At 46.7% G+C, this 20,651-nt stretch overlaps 1 protein-coding gene and 1 pseudogene across 2 annotated transcripts in view; one reads left to right on the forward strand and one right to left on the reverse strand.

The window, feature by feature from the left end:
- The window catches only part of KSR1 (kinase suppressor of ras 1), a 168,557-nt gene that overhangs the window by 90,015 nt on the left and 57,891 nt on the right, over positions 1–20,651 (reverse strand). The gene's annotated exons all lie outside the window — the stretch shown is intronic.
- Positions 7,639–9,783, forward strand: LOC107969215 (myb/SANT-like DNA-binding domain-containing protein 3; annotated as a pseudogene).

Consider the following 20,651-nt stretch of genomic DNA (forward strand, 5'->3'; position numbering starts at 1 on the left):
GGTCAGAGGAAGGAGATACGGGATGTAGGGGACATAAGAATCAGACCTGAAACCCAGGAATAATATTGCAGCAGGGTTTAGGTGACATCAGCTCTGGGAGGGAGAAAGAAGGCAAGACCACCTTCTCTAACAAGCAATGGCTAAAGACAACGCAGTTATCCCCCTAGGCCCTGTGCACCTCAGGCAACACAGCTGTAACTGGACTCACATTACTAGCACTATCATTAGCAGGGGATGAGAAAGGGCTCAGGCAACAGGATGCCGCTGCTGTATAATCCCAGGAATGCCAGCCAGGGGCAGTATAGTGATGGATAGTCAGGTGCTGGGGCCTAGAGGCCAACAGACCCGGGTTCAAATCCCAGCTCGGCCACTGACTAGCTGCTTTAACTCAGATTACTTAACCACTTTCTGCCTCAGTTTCCTCATCTGCAAAATGGGGGAAGAGGGGGATGTCTATTGCTGAAGACATGAGGCCTGCTATAATAGATTAACACTCATTGTCAGCCATCTCTATCATGAAAATTCCAGTCTCTTGTGCTCTTTGAAAGCAGTTAGTCTGACTTGTTTATTGCCTTAAGATTCTTAAACACATTCCTGGATGACTCCATCTACATGGCATGTCCCAAGCTACCCTGGTGTATTCCTTGAAAATGGGCAAACGTAGACAAGGCCAGGCGTGGCTGGAACACACTCACACTGAAAGGATGGCTTTCCTGGCCCTTACTTTATTCTCAGGTCAAGAGCTGGGCACACCCGAGCCAAACTGTGCAACACGAACCTCTGAGCACAGTCTGTGCAGAAGAGGGAGGCAAACCAGAATGGGTAACAAGATGCACACAGCCTGAAGAAGCAAGCCGAGGAGAGGCCTGGCCCCCAGGCTGCAAGGGGAGCTACTCTCCAGACCTGGATAGTGGTGACATGGCTGAAAAAGACACACACACACACACACACACGTGCGCACACGCACCTGTCACCTTGGACAAGCTCTAGCTGAACAGAGTGGGGATGCATCTCAAAATAAAGAGAGGCGGTATGCTGCCAAGCTCTCAAGAAATCAACTGACCACCCTTATTGAAGAAATTAGACAATGACAGCTAACTCCAACAAGGGTGACTATTATGCGCTAGACACTGCTTTAAGTGCTTTATGCGTACAGACAGCCCTTAGGATCTGTGGGTTCTGCATCCATAGATTCAACGGCAGATCAGAAATCTTTTTTAAAAAATGAATGGTTGCGGCTGGGTGCGGTGGCTGACACCTGTAATCCCAACACTTTGGGAGGCCGAGGCAGGCAGACCACAAGGTCAAGAGATCGAGACCATTCTGGCCAACATGGTGAAACCCTGTCTCTACTAAAAATACAACAATTAGCTGGGCATGGTGGTGTGCATCTGTAGTCCCAGCTACTCGGGAGGCTGAGGCAGGAGAATTGCATGAACCCGGGAGGCAGAGGTTGCAGTGAGCCAAGATTATGCCACTGCACTCCAGCCTGGTGACAGAGTGATACTCCATCTTAAAAAAAAAAAAAGAATGGTTGCATCTGCATCTGTACTAAGGGGGCTTGAGAATCTGTGGATTTTGGTATCCTCAGGGGTTCCTGGGGCCACTCCCCCATGGATACCAAGGGACAACTGAATTAACTCACTTAATCCTTGCAACAAACCTGTGAGAGACGCCCTATCACAACTATCCCCATTGTACAGAGGCGTAAACTGAGGACGAGGAACAGTCCCATGTCATGCGGCTAGTAAGTGGCAGAGCAAGAAACTGAACCCAGGAAGTTCAGCTGCTCAGCCCATGCTCTTAACCATGGGCTACATTACTTCCTTAAATGACTGAGACTTTTGGGGTGCCTACTGTCCATCAGGCCAATGCTGGGCATCTTGGTACAAATGTTCTCATTTATAAAAAAAGGACTCAGAGGGTCAGGAAGCCAACCCAACGTCACCCAGCTGGTATGTGTCAGAGCCAACTTAAACTCATAAGAGGCTGATGCCCCACGCTGCCCCTCCAGGCTTGAGGCGCTGGGTCTGACCTTCCACAGTTTGAAGGCTGACCTTTCCCACTGTGCTCCACCAGCAGTGATGCAGATGGAGATATCACTGACCCAGAGCACACGAATCCTGGTGAGGAGCCCCAGGGATGCTCTGCCACCTGATCAGAAGGAGGCCAGAACCTTCCAGAAAGCCTGTTGGAAAAGCAGCGCCTGGGAGAGAGTCCACCAGCTCCAACCTCTTTCCTAGCACAGTCCTCTCCTCCACAGCAGCCTGTAAGCCACATCCTACCCCGTCCCACCCGCTGACAAAGAACCAGAGCGAGGGCCTCCTGCTAGTTCTCCAGTCGCAAGGGCTCTCTGTGTTTAGCTTTCTGATGTAACAGCTCGAAGCGGAGATGCATGCACTCACTCTTGCATAAGACCCGATTTCGCTCACACAAACCTCAGGGCAAGTCAGTCTCAAGTGCTGCGGGCTGGAGCACAGGGTGGCCTCACAGAGCAGCCCGTACCTGAAAGTGCTCTGCCGCGCAGGACAACACATTCCCAAGGAGGCCAGTTCTCCCACGGCCTGTTCCCAGGTGACCCAGCTACCATAACCCTCCAGGTGGAGGATAGCTCACCCGCACTGAGAAAAACCGGGCAAACCCCACAGGGCTCTGCATCTCCTGCCCTCTGGCCTTTGCAATTGGCCCCATCTAAGGACCACGTCAACCAGTGAGGATTATTAGCAGGACCAGACCCATCTTCAGATGTCTGAAATGCCTTTAAATTACAAAATCCTTGGATGTTCTAAGACAAGAAGGGCCTAAGGTCATCTCACAGAAATAGATGAAAAACTGATGAGGAAACTGAGGCCCAGAGAGGGACAACGACTTAGTCAAAGTCACACAAAGTAGAAGGCAGTGCCAGGACGGTCTCCTGGTTCTGTCCAGCACTCTTTCCCCCATACTGGATGGCAGAAGTCCTGGGTTCAACCTGCTGTGAGCGAGTGGTCTAGCTGGTAACGCTGGTTCCCTATTTTTATTTAACAAACAGGGACTGTTTTGAGAAGTGTATAAAATGCTAACTCATTTCATCTGGGGAGGTGGGTGTTATTACTATCCCCAAGTGGAGATGAAAGACAGAGAGATAAAGTAACTGTCCAGGGTGGGAGGTGAACCTAGGCAATGTTACTCCACCATCCAAACCTGAGCCTTGAGTGCCACAGTGGCCTTTGTCACTGCAGCTCCTCAGGGTGCTGCTGGCTATATGCTGAAGTGCTCTCTGGAGCTCAACAGCATGCCCCAAGCAGCTGCTCAGAGGAGCAGCGCTGAAGCCACCTCCAGCACAGCACGCATCTCAGCAGCCCCACAGGAGGGGTTCTCCCCCAGCACTCGCCCACAGAACACAGGGGCCAGATCTTCCATGACGGATCCGAGTCTGGGACCAGGCAGAAAATGGACTCAGGTATTCACTATACCCGCTCCAGAGACCTGCAACATGTGACCAGGGCCACCCCCTCAGCTTACTGTCAGGGGAAAAGATTTGCCAGGCAGCCCCTTCAAAGGCGTGGCCTCCCCGTCACCTGCACCTTCTGTAACCCTGGGCCTGTGAGGCAGAAGGGGGCCGCCCTGCAGTGCCAAGGCCATGACCCAGCAGGCAGGACTCTGCACCTTTGTGCACAGCCTCCTCGAGGTTCAACATCTTGAGCTTTCTTCCTGAAAAAGGAAGCCGTTTCTCAACATATTGCTACACATGGAGACTGAGAAACACAAACCGAGAGGCGAATAGGGCACTGGCCCCAAGGGAGGAGAATGAAGCGGGGAAGGGCTGGTATGGGCCAGTCTGCCTGAGGTAACCAGCCAAAGGGACAAGGAAACGCCCAGCACAAACTTGTCCGTCCCGACATTGTTTACAAGAGGGACACAGTGCAAACAACCCAAAGACCCAACAATGGAAGCACAGCTAAGGAGGTGATGGTAAAACCACTTACTAAACTATGACAGAGCCACTGAGCAGGTTTTCAAAAACATAGGAAGTTTTTTGTGTTATTTTACTAAGCGACAGGCAGGACAAAAAAATCTACATGATGGATGGCAAGAACTACGTAAACAAAACCTCGCACACAAAGTCTTTGCCTGGAAAACACAACTGAAAGAAAACACAGCAGAAATGTCATCTGTGAATGGGCTGATCTGAGTGGGAAGGCTATAGGTAATTATTTTCTTCCTTCTACTTTTCTGTGTTTTCCAAATGTTCTCTAATTACTGCGTACTGATTTTATAAGGCTCTGAATGGGAATAATACATTTTAAAATGTCACAAGAGGAAAAGGGAGGGTGCTGGTGCTTCTCTTCTAGCAAAGGGAGAAAGGTCCAGGAGCCCACGGTAGACGTACTATTTGGAGCCGATCCCTGCTCAGGCCGCCATGCCCAGCCTCACCACTAAGGTCGGCTTTGCTGGTTACTCCATCTGCCCTGCTGGGTCTTTTTTTTTTTTTTCTTTTGAGACAGGGTCTCACTCTGTTGCTTAGGCTGGAGTGCGGTGGTGTAATCACGGCTCAGTGTAGCCTCGACCTCCCAGGCTCAAACGATCCTCCCACCGCAGACTCCTGAGTACCCGGGACCACTGCCACACACAACTACACCCAACTAATTTTTGTATTTTTTGTACAGACAGGGTTTCACCATGTTGCCCAGGCTGGTCTCAAACTCCTGGGCTCCAGCGATCCACCCACATCAGCCACCCAAAGTGCTGGGACTGCGCCCAGCCCCTGCTGGGTCTTTAGATGGAGCAAAACCTCACTGATTCCAAAGGCAAAGATGCGGAAAGGAAGAGAGCAATTTCATAAGGTGGCATTAAACTCATTTTGCTGACGGGTGTGGGATGGGTTGGTTGGTTTGTTAAGAACAGTGTGTGTCCATCTATCTATCCATTCAAGAGTATCGAGTACCCACTAGTTACCCAGTATGGTGCCAAGGCCCTGCAAACAACACAGAAATGAATGACCCATCTCCTACCCTAAAGACCTCAGATTCAAGTGGGGGCCAAAGATATCAAGTTGCAATGCAAAAGTGTCTTTGACAAGGGTTTTCAGATACACACAGGCTGTGAGAATTCAGATATGAAAGTTAAAGCTTCCAGCTTCAGAGAAAAGACGGGTGTTGGGAAAGAGTTCATGGAAAAGATGAGCTTTGAATTGGGTCCTGAAGAATGACTGGGGTTGCACAAAGAAGTCAGTTAAACAGGCCAAGGAAATATACATGTTTATCTCAAAGGAAAGTTACCTCTGCCGGCAACCATAACAAACCTCCCACCTTAATAATAAGCAAGGAAATACAAAATGGAAACATATGGGCAGACGTTTGGCAACATTGGCAGAGGGACTCCCCAGTGTGGCTGTGGCAGGAGCGTGGCAGGAGCATGGCAGGAGAGTGGAGCGGCATCGCCCCCCTGGAGGGCAGCAGAGAAACAGGATGATGCAACAGAAGCCTCACCAGGCGGCCCTCACCCCTTGAGCCAGACTCCACTTCTAGGAATTTATCCTAAAGAAACAATTAAGTGTAAGCATAAGCCTATTCACGGAAGTGTAACTTAAAATAGCCAAACATGGGGAAGTAGGTAACTACATTCTGGTGTGTCAATCACAGAACACTATGAGGCAACTTTTTTTTTTTAAGTCCCTTTTAACAGTGTACTTAATCATATGAGGCAATGCCCATAATCTTCTAGAAAGTTAACAACTCAAGGTAAGAAAACTACATTTGCAGTATGATCTTCACATATCTTTTTTATTTTAATTTAAGGCATTAATTTTCTTTTTTCAACTTTGAGGTCAATTTCTATTTTTATAGCAAAATTAACATCTCAAAATGTAAACACTGGAAAGTTTTATTATTTACTTTTTTGTATTTTTAAAGAACGGGTGTCATTTTTATAATCATAAAATGTTATCCAAACTGAAAGAATAATAAATGGAGTTTTTTTTTCCAATAGGTTTTTGGGGAACAGGTGGTGTAAGTTTTGTTTTGGGATTTTTGTGGTTTTTTTTCCAGTAGAGACAGGGTCTCTCTTGTCACCCAGGGTGAAGTGCAGTGGCATGACCGTAGCTCACTGCAACCTCACACTCCCAGGCTCAAGCAATCCTCCCACCTCAGCCTCCTGAGTAGCTGGGGTTACAGGTGAACACCACTATACCCAGCTAACTTTTTTTATTTTAATTTTTGTAGAGGCAGAGTCTCACCATCTTGCCCAGGCTGGTCTCAAGCTCCTGGGCTCAAGAGATCCTCCTTTCTCAGCCTCCCAAAGCACTGGGATTACAGACGTGAGCCACTGTGCCTGGCCCAGGAATGGAGTTTCAATAGGAAGAGAAGAGGACATCCTCAGCTTAAAAACACAGCAGGAGCCAGAAGTGAAGAAGTACAGGTCTCTCCTGGGAAGGAGAAAGAACTGAACATCATGATTAGACAGAGCTGGGCTCACATACTGGATCCACTCTTTTCTAGCGGTGTGACCTTTAACAAATTACTGATCCATTCCTGAGCTTCAGTTTCTTCCAAAGACCAAATGTGTTAAAGACTAAACGTGTTAACTTGGCCAGGCACAGTGGTTCACGCCCGTAATCCCAGCACTTTGGGAGGTTGAGGTGGGCAGATCACCTGAGGTCAGGAGTTTGAGACCAGCCTGGCCAACATGGTGACACCCTCTCTCTACTAAAAATACAAAAATTAGCCAGGCATGGTGGCACGCACCTGTAATCCCAGCTACTCAGGAGGCTAAGGAACAAGAATCGCTTGAACCCCAGTAGGCAGAGGTCACGGTGAGCCGTGATGGCACCACTGCACTCCAGCCTCGGCAACAGAGTGAGACTTCATCTCAAAAATAATAAAAAACAAAATAAATGCATTAACTTACACAGAATACCTACTCGATACACTAATTAGGTCATAGCCTTTTCTACTGACCAATAAAACAAATTCCATCCTGGATGACCCACAAGAGGTAGGGATGTTCATTTATGAGACACATAATCAATGTAATAACAGCATTTGGGGAGAGCAAAGAATTACTACATTAAAGACATCATACAAAGCCTCCCAATTTCAGAAATATTAAACTATGAAATATATCCTAAAATCAAGAAACTATGAAAATTTGTGTCTTCTAAAGATACTGCTGACCAGGATAAAACATTTGGTGAAAGCCCAAGATATTACTGTTTTTCTCATGATTCTTATACAGTCTGATTTGTGCCCCAAACAAGAAGTCAGGCCGGGTATGGCTCACGCCTGTAATCCCAGCACTTTGCGAGGCCAAGGTGGGTGGATCACTTGAGGTCAGGAGTTCAAGGCCAGCCTGGCCAACATGGTGAAACCCCATCTCTACTAAAATACAAAAATTAGCCAGGCTTGGTGGCTGGTGCCTGTAGTCCCAGCTACTCGGGAGGCTGAGGCAGGAGAATCGCTTTAACCCAGGAGGCGGAGGTTGCAGTGAGCCAAGATCACGCCATTGCACTCTAGCCTAGGTGACAGAGCAAGACTTTGTCTCAAAAAAGAAAAAAAAAAGGGGGGGGGGGGCGGGCATGCCACTGCAGTGTCTCCTTTTGTTATCCAAGCTGGAGTGCAGTGGTGCAAACATGGCTCACTGTAGCCTTGACCTCTTGGGCTTAAGCAGTCCTCCTACCTCAGCTTCCCAAGTAGCTGGGGATTACAGGATAGCTGGCGGCCAGGGGAAATATAGTGGAAAATGCAAAACAATGAAATTATAAAACCTGCCAAATACTTCTCAGAACTAGAAAAGAGTACCCTGCTGGTTTTAGTAGAAAAGTACAAATATGTGCTGGAATGTAAGAAAAGTGATGTGTGAACTATTGCCCTTAAGCAATCAATGTACCTGCAGGCGCTGACCCACGAATGCAACTCTCAGCCGAGCTGTCCCTGCCGGATTTCAAACAGCTGAAGAAGGGCTGGGAGAACATCAAGGCTTGGACTAAAACAATTATGGCCCATGAAAGGAGAGAGAAGGTGAAAGGGAGCGTCAGCCCCCTCCTGAGTAACCAAGTCCTAGGGAAGGAGATCACCAGCATGCTGCTGGAACAGCTCTACTTCCTGCAGAGCACTCCTTCCACCCCTCCCCCCGGAGGAGGAGCCCAAATACCACGCCACGGCCCAAGAATCATTTGCTGTTTCAAATAGAGAACTGTGCGATGATGAGAAAGAGTTCATACGTTTTCCAACACGTGAGAGGACCTCTCAACCTGAACCCTCGTGTTCAGCTGTCAGAATAACAGCCAATAAAAACTACAGGAGCAAAATCTCTCAGGAAGGTGCTTTAAAAAAGATGCATGAGGACTGAACATGATCAACAAATGTCCATCTTACAATTGCAACTGATACAAATGAATGAGGTGCATTGTGGCCAAAATCCAGCAGACAGAGCGAGAGTGTGAGATGGCAGAGGAGGAACACAGGATAAAAATGAAGTTCTCAATAAAGAGAAGATGTATTGGGAAAAAAAACTACAAACTTTTACCAAGGAATGGCCTGCTTCCTCATTTAACCGGCCCTTTCCCAATTCACCCTAAGACTTTGGGGGTGGCTCTCTTGTAATTAATTGTGTTGGCAAAGAATGTCTGGAACATGGACTTGCGGTCAGTAACCTGTAACAGAGCGACAACTAGGAAAATTTGAGTGGTAGTAGTCACTAACTTAAGAATTCCTTCAGGGAAACAGCTGCACCCTTTGTACCCCTTAAGTGGCAAAGAAGCTGTTACAGTCTTCTGAAAATTATCACCATGAGTGCTATAATTCTGAATGTAATGTCTCTTAATTAGAATTCATACAAGAACCATGAGAGAGAGAGAGAGAGAAAGAAAAAGAAAGAAAGAAAGAGAGAGAGAGAGAGAAAGAAAAGAAAAGAAAAGAAAAGAAAAGAAAAGAAAAGAAAAGAAAAGAAAAGTTAGTTGCAGTTACCGAACAGATCTGGATGCCATAGGGGCAAGGCCCCACCTTCCACGCAAAGTGTTCCAAATTGGAAAGGGCTGTTTTCATTCTCCCTATAGCACACCGGTATTTCTCCAGTTTGATGTTTAGGGAGAAGATTTACGCAAATGTCTGAAGGGCAAATCTTGCTAGACTACCTGGGGTGTCCTTGGCCCCAACTACCTCATCCTCTTTCAGATGAAGAAGGCACCAGGAACACCAAGGTCAGCTGCCTGAAGATTAAGCAGCTGCAACCTGGAAAAGCTTAAGGTTTAGAGAGAACCTTTGGAAACCTTTGGAACCTTCGGGAAAAAATGCAAACTCAGTGACCAAACTGTAAGGGGTGGAGAGCTGTATCCTCTCCTAAATGCCAGGCTTTGGGAAACTCAAGATAAGCCTTCAGAGGAGACCCAGAAGGCTCAGCTCATTCCAGTACTACATATAATCAGCATTTAATCCTTACCATGGTTCTTAGCCATGTGTCAGGCCCTGTTCCAAGCACATTACATGCGGTAACTCATTTATTCTCTCCAACGAAACTGATGCACAGAGGCAACTTGCCCAAAGCCAGAGCCAGAACCAACCCATGCAGTGCCTTTGTGCAAGGTGAAAGAGTGCATCCCATCCTCTGCACAGACACAGCACAGACCCACAAAAGGCATATTCCTGGCAATAGGGGCAGTCTGGATTTAAGGAACCCTTCACCCCCTTGTGCAGTGCACAACATGCTTGACTGTATACAGCCCTGTCCAAGTTCACACAGTAAGTAAGAGGCGGAGCTGGAATCTGAACCCAGGCCACCTGGCTCCCAGGTCTGCTACCAAGTAACAAGCAGGCACAGTTTCATATTAAATAAGTGGCCTGCAAATTAATGCAACTCAAAATATACAGAAGGACTGATGCGGGTGACTGAGAGCACAATTCTGTGTGTCTAGAATGATCACATTTTCAGTAATGATGAGACAATGCTCTGACATTTACAACTTCATGGGCATAAGATTTTTTCTTTCTTACCATTTCTAATGGGAATATTTCTAAAATGTGCCCACCCTTTTCCAACTTACAGCATAATGTAATATAACCCTGCTTGAACTCCACACCACCACTGCCACTCCAGGAACCCAGAGCCCCCTCCCTGCCTTTTCCTGCCGCTCTGCCTGCAGCCTTCTAATCCTGGGTAATCTCTTTTTCTCTGCTCCTATAATTGCTACGGGAGAAAACTCAATGTGCAGGTGGGTTGGGGACATCCAAAGTTTTAGGTTTTGACCTACTTCCTCTGGCTTAGCAGCTCTTTGATTTGATCCTATCTAATTCCTTGCTCTTCCCCAATTCCTGGGGCAGCATCTTACCAGTTTCATGCTCTACAAGCCCCTTTGCAGAGATACTGGAGGCCACCGGCCTGTACTTGCTGGATTTGCCTATCCTCACCTCCCATCAATACCTCCCTCCTTGGGAAAGGGATGAGGAGGGGAGATCTAGCTGTCCTTCAGCCTCCAAACCTGCATTCAAATCTTTCTGGCCTTAATAAATACTTTCTCTTCAGCTCCCCCTTCTCTCTCTCATTCCCTTCAAGTTCAAAGATCTTGACACATTTCCTCAGCTGTTCAATATTACTCCTCCATTGATCTTAGTCTCTCTACTCCACCAAAACTGCTCTTGCAGAAGCCCCCAGAGTCCGTGTTCTCACTCCCACCCTCATCCTGCTTGACCTCACTGGGGCATCTGGCCAAGTGGTCTCTCCTCCCAGACATGCCCACCCCTAGCTTCCCAGTTCTCCTACCTTTCTGACAACTCAGCAGCCTCCTTCCCAGGACTCCCACAATCACCTACATGCTTATGCCTCCCAATTTAGAAAACTCTGAACCCCACTCCTCTCATAAGCTCCAGCCCCAATCTAACCCCCAAATGGATGGCCAGCCTGCATGGGCCAGAGGTACCCAAACTCACTATCTCATCTTTCATCATCTAGTGGTGGCCTCCCACTTTCCACTCTCCTTTCTTCCTAACAGAATGCTGAGGTTTTAGCTGGCCCGTTTCCATCCTTCCTTGCAGGCAGGTGTAGCTGTGTGACTAATACCTGGCCAATGACACATAAATGGAACTGCCACATGGTAATTTCAAAAGGAATATATACACGACACATCCTTCTCCAGTTCATTCATCCTGCTCCCTGGAAAGCTGATGTGAAAGCTGGAGCTCCAGCAGCCATCTAGGAACATAAGGACAAGGAATGGCAGAAGGGTGAGCTGGAAGGTTCCTGAGTTCCTAATGACTTTGTGGACCCACCACATCGACATTGGGTTACCTACATCCAGACTTCTTTTATGTGTGAGAAAAATTAACTTGCCTGAGTTACTGTTATTTGAACTCTATTTTATCTAATATCCCCTCCAAACTGGTCATGTCTTGCAAGACAAGGAACTTGGTCAATAACATCAACATTCACTATCTGGAAGCCTCCAGCTGTTTATTTGCCAACTTTCCCCATTAGACTGCGAGCAACTTGATGGCAGCAACATGTCTCTCACTTTCTAAATAATTCAAACACACAAAAATGGTATCTTTCCTTTTTTTTTTTTTAACCTTACAGAAATGGTATCATTACTACAGATATTCTGCAACCTTTCTACCAACGTTTTTCTTAAATGTAGTCGGGCTGATTCATGTAAGTCAGATGGAACTGGTGAAAAGTACTACACTGTGTAAACCGTCATTTATTGATATATTTCCTGGCTAATAGGCTTTTAGTTTCCTTCTAGTTTTTCATCATCACCAAAAATGCTACAATGTACATCTATTTCTCCTTGAGCACTTGCATGCTAGTTTTTCCAGTACAGACAATAGAAGTAAAATTTTTGGCTATAGGGTATGTGTATCCCTAACTTCACCACATCTAGTCAAGTTCTCTTGAGAGTAGTTGTACCAATTTACACTCCCCAGGGCCCTGTGTGAGAGAGGAGGCCCCTCCCCATGCTGTATTTCTAAACTGCCAGTTTCTACCTAACATGATGGTAGCAGGATCCTTTTTTTCTTTCTTAGTACCCTGAACTAGCTACAGCAGAAACACAAGAATCCCCTGAGCTACTCTCCCCAAAATGTTGTCTGGCTGCTGCCTGAGGACAGGCCACCCTGCAAAAAGCAACCTAGCTGGGCAGCCAGCATTCAGAGTGGTGCACCCATTGCTTTCTATCTATGGTGTCTCCTCTTGCAAGACAGAGACTTTCCCTCATTGCAAACTTGCTGGGGGGTTGGTGGATTAGTCCTCTGCATTCACCACCCCTCAAATTATTTCATATCCAGCCTACTCACTCAAGCCCTCTCCAATACCAACCAGAAAAGGACAATGTGAAGGTGTTTGTCCCACCACAAAGCCCTCCCACTTTTCCCTGGAGCTCTCAGGCAGGCTGCTGAAAAGAACATCTCATCTCTGCTGGAAAGAAACACCTCATCTGTGGTGGTGGCTCATGAGCATCTCCTGATAAAGGAAAATCCCAGGCAGAGAGAGGGACCAAGTTGTTTATTTCCAAACACAAGCCAGATTCCAGCTGTGACATGTATACTGGATCTGCTCACTGCAAAGGCGAGCTGGGCGGGAGGGCCACGGGGAGCGGGGGCCAAAGCTGTGTGGAGGATTGCGTGGTTGTTTAGTTTCAGGTAAGCCAGTATTCCTAGGATCAAGTTCATAGCCCCTTCTCAGTCCTGTTTTTCCTGACTCTGCCTGTCTATGGATTTTTCATGTGAACTTGCCCTAAGTGCAAAGGGTAGTTGCCTTGACCCACTTAACCCAGGGGCTCAGAGAGACACTCCACCGGGCTCAAGGCTGGGGTCTGGTATCCACCTTTCCACTCCACAACATTTATTGAAAGCTTGCTCTGGCCAGATACCAGTGTATAAGAATGGCTGTAACAAAAACCCAGCCATTATCCAGAACTTGCCCTCTGAGAACTCATGGCCTAGAAAATAAATACTTGTGATGTCATGTGAAAAGATGCGATGGTAAATATGTGCAAGAGAAAGGAAAGAACAGAGAAAGTAAACCTAACTAAGCCTGGTCTCCCTAGCAGCATGGGTGATGAGCAGACATTTTTATCATCAACATCATAATTCCAACTGCCTGCCTTTCCCATAGCCATGAGAGTGTGGATTAACAGGGCAACAGGCGGTGCTTTGGGGCTCAGACGTCAGGAGACCTGGTTCTAACCCACCTGCCTCCATCAGAGTAGCCTTTGCAGGCCAGGTGTGGTGGCTCACACCTGCAATCCCCACGCTTTGAGAGCCTAAGGCAGGTGGATCACTTGAGCCTAGGGAGTTTGAGACCAGCCTGGGCAACACAGTGAGACCCCATCTCTACAAAAAAATTCGAAAACTAGCCAGGCGTGGTGGCTCATGTCTGTGATCCTAGCTACTCAAGAGGCTGAGACAAGAGGCTTGCCTGAGCCCGGGAAGTCAGGGCTCCAGTGAGCTACTGCACTCCAACGTGGGCAATGGAGCTAGACCCTGTGATCCTAGCTACTCAAGACGCTGAGGCAAGAGGCTTGCCTGAGCCCAGGAAGTCGGGGCTCCAGTGAGTTACTGCACTCCAACCTGGGCAATGGAGCTAGACCCTGTTTCAAAAAAAAAAAAAAAAAAAAGGAATGGCCTTTGTCAACTCACTGTCTTCATGGGTAAACTGAAGGGTGGAACAAGCAACTCCTGAGCAGTCCTTTCAGCTTGGGTATCCTAACCAGGGGCTTTCCACCCTCCCTGTGTATCAGAATCACTTGGAGCGGGTATACATATAGAGATGCCTGGGCCAATTCCCACCCCAGAGGTACTAAGTCAGCTGGCCCAGGGCTGTGCTCCTGATATGGATGTGTTTTAAAAGCACCCATGATTCAAACATGAGGACAGGGTTCAGAACCACGGTGCTGAACAAACTTCCTGCTGGCAGCCACCAGTGCTTGAGGACCGGGTCCCATTCCACAGACTGCCCAAGGCAGGAAGCGAACCCAAGGCCAAACAGCCCATAGTGCCTGCTGTCTGCTCACAGGGATACAATGATTTCAGGAAGATTCCAGTTAGGCCAACTGGCAAACAGGGAATCACACGTCTCCCGCATCCTCCAGCTACCTGCTTTCAGCCCCTTTTGGCCACTGGGACAAATGGGTAAGGGGGAAGGCAGCACCCCTCCAATCCACTGGCAGGGGGCCGCCCCACCCTCGGGAAAAGGAGGCCAGTGAGAGTTGGAGGCAGCGGGGCCTGGGAAACCTGGGCGGGCACAGCCTGGCCTCCCTGCCTGTGAGTCAGCCCCTGAGAGGCCTCGTCCGGACAAAGGGGCAGAAGAACAAAGCTCCACTGTGCCCGTTCTGCACGGAAAAGCCAGCAGAGACAAGGAGACTTCAGGGCTGGTGGCACGATTAGCATTTTATTTATTTATTTAATTTTCATTTTATCTAACAAATGCCTTGGGGACACAACACTTATTATGCGCACCAAGCAGAGTTTCTGAGCCCTTTCTAAACATTAAGCTTTAGAAGATTAAGCTTTCCAGAGTTAAAGTCCAGGGAGGGGAAAAAATTAATTCTCCCCCTCCACAGGCACATAAATTTACCTTTGCATTTGCTACTGTCTGGCCTATAACATACAGAAACCACTTGGATCTAGGAATGTGTCCCAAGGTGTGACTTAAATCCCTTTGGTGCCCTTTGTAGAAGGCCATCTTCTGCAGGAATGGAAATTTTCTCATGGCAAGGTGGAAAGAATTTGGAAGTTAAACTCCATTTGCTACATGAACTTGGACAAGTTTCAGAAACTCTCCGAAACTCATTTTGGTGTCTGTCAAATGGGAACAGTGTAGCCTATTTCAGAGGTGTTATGGAGTGAAATGAAATAATTCATTCGGTATAAAGGGTGCAACAAAGGGCCTGACATCAGCTACAGGTTTATTCCCTTCTCCCATCTGCAAAGCACCACCTCTGCCATTTACAGAGACTCTGCTGCACCGAGTACCCATGGTCTAACAGCAGCCCTGCCAGGTTCAGTATTACTATCCCCACTCCCGGCTGGGGAAACAGTTTTACTGTCCCCACTCCCAGCTGGGCTGGATGAACAGCTCCTCCCAAAGCTCACAGCTCTCAGGTGGTGGGGCCCACATTCAAAGCCTGTGCCATGGACCAGGGACTTTCCTTTGGTCTTAGACTCTAGGTCCCTCACCACAACCCGTCCCAATTTGGAGCCTAAATAATCATACAGCTCAGTAGAGCTCCTTGCTTTTTGTTTGGTTTTAACAGTGGCAGAAATCCCCCACAAATCTGGCAGCTCTAAACACTCACATTGCAGGCCCCACAAGCAAGCACCCAAGGCTGGGCTGTGCAGAGAACGGGGACAGCTGGGGTCCCGGGACTGACAGAGTGGCACTGATTGACCATCACCACTCAGGCTGCCCATTCTTGGCATCAAACGCACCATGGCCAGGTCAGAGAAGAAACTATGCCGACATGATAGAATCACTAAATGCCTGGGGTTGAAGGGGACTCCTTTCCTCAGCTGTAACACGGGTGTGGGGAGGAGTATTGCTGAACTAAACAATCCTGGAGGGATTTCCTGTCCTCCCACCCCTGGGAGCCCTAAGGGAGCAGTTGATTCAACCTCCATGTGGCCCCACACTTGAGCCACAGGGCAGGCCCTGACCTGCAACTGGAGAGTGGGTGCCCAAGACAATTTTAACAAAACAAAACCTCATTTCTGAGGCCTCAGAATTCCTTTCTGCAGGGAACCACACCCAGGGCTTCCAGGCGCTGACCACCACAAGCCATTATTTAGGGCAGCCTCTGTTCAGGTATTACTCCTCCCACTGTCACCATTACCCACCAGCGGCCTTACACTGCCCAGAAGTGAGTTCTGCAGCCCAGGGCATGGTGAGAGGAACCAGGGCTTCAGGATCAAGCAAGCCTGCAGCAAGCGCAGCCCTGCCACTCTTCTAGGCAATGTGACCCTAGACACATCACCCAACACCTGAGCGGTCACTTCCTCACAGCTACTGTGCTATGCAGGGCTAATGATGCACACATCCTACTCCAGGAACCAGCCAGTGCAGGCCACAACAAATGCCAGTTCCCTGGAGGGCTCTTTCCCTGTCTTTTTCCCACCACGGCACAATGGAGGGATATGGAACATTTCCAGCACTATGAAGGCTATGCCTTTGGTGGAGAGGGAGGAGGGTCTAGGGAGTGTCCATCATTTATCCTCTCCTTTGAGCATCGCAGCCTTAAGCTTTCCCGACTCCTGCCAACACAGTGCTTGCTCCTACCTCCACTTTCCCACAGAACTTGTCAGCACAGAACATCAATTATCAACATAGATGTCCACTGACCCAGATTGCAAGAGCCTGGCAAGGTCAGGCTCTGAGCTCCCCGACACAGTGCCTTGTAGAGAGGCGGCACTCAGATGATGGATGGGCACTGGGTGGGCAGGCAGACAGCAAACACCAGAGTTAACAGAAACCAATTCTATGCTTTTCAGGGGGTGAGCTACACTTTCCAAAAGAAAGGACGGAAAGAAAACTATAGGATGCTTTCGAAATACATACCTTCTGCCTTTTTCTTTAAGAATATTAAGGTTCGCCAAATTTCACAAGTGCAGCTACTCCACCCAGTATTAAGTGGATTGAGAAATGAAAAGGTGTAGCTATTGCTTCTTTACTGCTAAGCTAATCCATCCAAGCTGTTTCACACCTCTGGGGCCTTGTTTACAGGCTCTCTCCACCTAGAATGCCCTGCTCCCTACAAAGCCTTTGCCAGCTCCCCCCTTGCCAACTCCCTCCTTCAGACTCCTTTTGGGGACAGGATAGATTTCAATGAGAGCATCTCTAACAGCCTACTGCATGAATTGGTTTTTTAAGTCTTCACTCACTGAGACAGATGCTGTCTGAAACTAGAAGGTCCTCTTATTTATTTCTGTATCAAGAGCATCTGGCCTCATGTGGTGGCATACAGCAGGTCCTCAATAATGACCAAATGAATAAATAGCTTGAATCGTGTTACTGCTTTAGCTTACAATCATTCTTCCTCCATTCTTGCCTATATCTGAAATCATCCCAGGTCCCCAAATCTTCCACTTACAATCCAAGCTTACAACCCCCACAATTACATAACATAGGGACCCAACTGCAATGCACTCCATCCCTCAGTTAGAAAAAAGCAAGTCTTACAATACAGAAGTGGGCCAAGGGTGGATTCTCTGAGCTCACCCAGGAAAACCAATCTACCTTCAATCCTCAGTGGTCTCTTCCAACTCCAGGTTGAAATCCATTTGATGAAATGCTACACAGGAGCGGTACTCAATAACACTCATAGTTTATCGTCCAATGAAAATGAAAGAATTATTATCAGCTAGGTGCAGTGGCCGAAGCCTGTAATCCCAGCATTTTGGGAGGCCAAGGTGGGCGGATTGCTTGAGCTCAGAATCAGGAGTTCGAGACCAGCCTGGGCAACATGGCAAAACCCCATCTCTACTAAAAGTATAAAATTAGCCAGGCATGGTGGTGTGCACTTGAGCCCAGGGGGTGGATGTTGCAGTGAGCCGAGATCACGCCACTGCCCTCCAGCCTGGGCCATAGAGTGAGTGAGACTCTGGCTCAAAAAAAATAAAAAGAAAATAAAAAGAAAAAGAGTTATTAAAGACCTGGAATCAATAGAAACAAGTGTCTGGGTTAAGATAAGGGGTTGTGGAGCACAAGGTTCTTATTATGTAGATGAAGTCTCATAGGTAGCCACCCTTAAAGGCAATAGACGGCAAATGTTTCCCATTCAGACCTTTAAAAGATCTCAGTTAATCTTTTCAGGATCAGAAAATTACCTAGAAAGGGAAGGGGATTCTCTACAGAATGTAAATTTCTCCCACAAGAGACAGCTTTGCAGGGCCATTTCAAAATATATCAAAGAAATCTATTTTAGGATAAAATACTTTTGTTTTTGTTTCTTTCTTTCAGGGCCTGCTATCTGTCATGTGATAAGATGTTATACTAGAGTCAGGTTGGAATTTGGTATCTCATTGCCACAAAGGGTCTCTTTTGTATTAAGATCTCTGTTTTAAGGTTTAGACTAGTCATTATGTCTCACGAAAATGTATAAAACCAAGCTGTAACCCAACCACCTTGGGCACATGTTCTCAGGACCTCCTGAAGCTGTCATGGGTCATGGTCTTCACATTTGGCTCAGAATGTATCTCTTTAAATATTAAAAAAGAAAGAAAATAAAAAATGAAAGCAGGCTATAGAGCAAAAAGTACAGGATGATCTCAGCTTTGAAAAGTTCTCTCTATATATACATTTTTAAGAGTGTTTCAATTTTCTTTTATGCTTTTCAAATTTTCTACAAGGAACATATATTACTCTTGTAATCAGATATGAAAATGATGGAAGGAAGAAAGGATGAAAGGGGGAGGAGGGGGAGGGAGACTCTACTCTGCACTATCACAGAAAGGGAGCGAGGACAAAGGCACATGAAGACGTCTGTTCCAACAATGGATTGATCTCTCTCATCAGGTAAATATGGCTCACATTGGCCTCTGTCCAAACACCCTCCCAGGGTGGCCCAATCCCACATCAGTGTTAATCTGTGATTAACACACCCCATCTGTGATAATGATGATAATATTAATGATAATAGCTTTTTTGAGCATTTACTACATGCTAGGCACTATTCCATTTAACTCATCCTCATTTCTTACAATGACCATAAGGCAATCATTACGATTGCTCTTTCACAGATGAGAAAACAGACAGAGATCAGGTAACTAGCCCAATGTCACACAACTACCTTTTCTCGATTTTCTCCTTTGGCAACTTCCTGGATGTGATAGGTCTCTTAGTTAGATAAAACCAGGTTTTCTAGAGGTTGTGCTTATAAAATGGGGGCTGCATTCACAAAGACAGATGAGGTCAGGAGGAAGCTATGTTGAATGGTGATGAGAAAATTAGCATTAAGTCAGCCATGGAGAGCCAATTGTTAAATAGTGCCTTGACTGGAGAAGATTTCAAACTCCTTCCCTTAACAAAAAAAAAGGCAAATTCTTTTATCTGATAGGCCAGAAGAGATCAGAGCTGATAAAACAGACTAAGCCTGCTCATGAAAGCCCTACCTAACCTAGAGGAGAGTCAATGGTTTCCCCCAGAGCCTCCTTCCTCAATCCACATTTCTACCATGTTGGGTTCTCTGGTTTCTCCCATCCATAGATTATAGTAAAGCAGAACATTTTTAAGGTGAAAAGAACCAGGTTTCCAGAGGTAAATGCACAGAGGCCACAAGACCTGACAGCAATAATGGAATAAATGAAAAAAAAAAAAAAAAAAAACCACAAAGCAGACCCAAGATTTAAAAAGGATAATTTTCTGGGACTTATATGAGAGGCAAAGTGGCCGTTCAAACCACACCTCAGTAGAGCCTACTGAGACTCCCAGCCACACCGAAAAAGTCATTAAGTTGTTTAGAAGAAAATGTGTCTTCTTAAACTACAGTCATGAGGCGTGTAACAACAGAAATACGTTCTGAGAAACATGTCCTTAGGTGATTTTGGCTTTGTGTGAACATCAGAGTAATGAGTATGGTAGGCAACTGTAATACATTTGTAAGACAAATCTAAACATATCAGAACACAGAAAAGGTACAGCAAAAATACAGTACTATAATCTTATGGGATTACTGTCATACACGTGGTCTGTTGTTGACAATGCGGCACATGACTGCAATTAAAATGATTAAAATACATTTTAGTGCTTACAAGAATGTTTCAGTTACTGAATATAAATTCGCTTTCTATGAAACAGCTTGTTTCCTATCTATTTTATCCAGTGAATCATGGCACCTGCTGTTAGCTGCCTCCCCATGTCCATCCTCCTTTTCCTTCCTTAACCTCGGGAATCCCTGATTTTGTTCAAATAACAATGTGCTCAGCTCCCAGCCACCCTGACAACCAGTGGTTGCCATGTGATCCAGTTCTAACCAGTGAAATGTAAGGGAAAGCCTATTGCTTGGTACTTCCAGAAAGTTAGTTTTCCTCATTAAAATGGATAAGAGGCAGTTGACAAAAGCCACCTTCCTACCTGAAATGCAAATGTGAAACCTGGAGATATAGCAGCCATCTTGGGAGTATGAGGCTTTGTGCTGAAGATGATAAAGCAAAAAGACAGGAGGCAGCAATGTGGAGCCGTAAGACTGTCAGCCTCTGGGCTTTTTGTTTCATAAGAAAAATAATCCCTTACTTCCAGTGTTACTTTTCTTTTCTTTTCTTTTTTTTTTTTTTTTTGAGATGGAGTTTTGCTCCTGTCGCCCAGGTTGGAGTGCAATGGCACAATCTCACCTCACTGCAACCTCTGCCTCCTGAGTTCAAGGGATTCTCCTGCCTCAGCTTCCTGAGTAGCTGGGATTACAGGCGTACGCCATCACACCCAGCTAGTTTTTTGTATTTTTAATAGAGACGGGGTTTCACCATGTTGGCCAGGCTGGTCTTGAACTCCTGACTTCAGGTGATCCACCTATCTCAGCCCCTCAAAGTGCTGGGATTACAGGCGTGAGCTACTGTCCCCAGCCTTACTTAATTTTCTGAAATATATAGCCAAGCAAACCCTAACTGGCACCTTAATATCAGGTTATAATTCCCCGGTGATAAATATGACTCCTAATATCTTACTGTTTTCCTCCAAGTAGCCTGCAAAGTATT

This window comes from Pan troglodytes, chromosome 19 (assembly GCF_028858775.2).
Source record: "Pan troglodytes isolate AG18354 chromosome 19, NHGRI_mPanTro3-v2.0_pri, whole genome shotgun sequence".
Lineage (NCBI taxonomy): Eukaryota > Metazoa > Chordata > Mammalia > Primates > Hominidae > Pan > Pan troglodytes.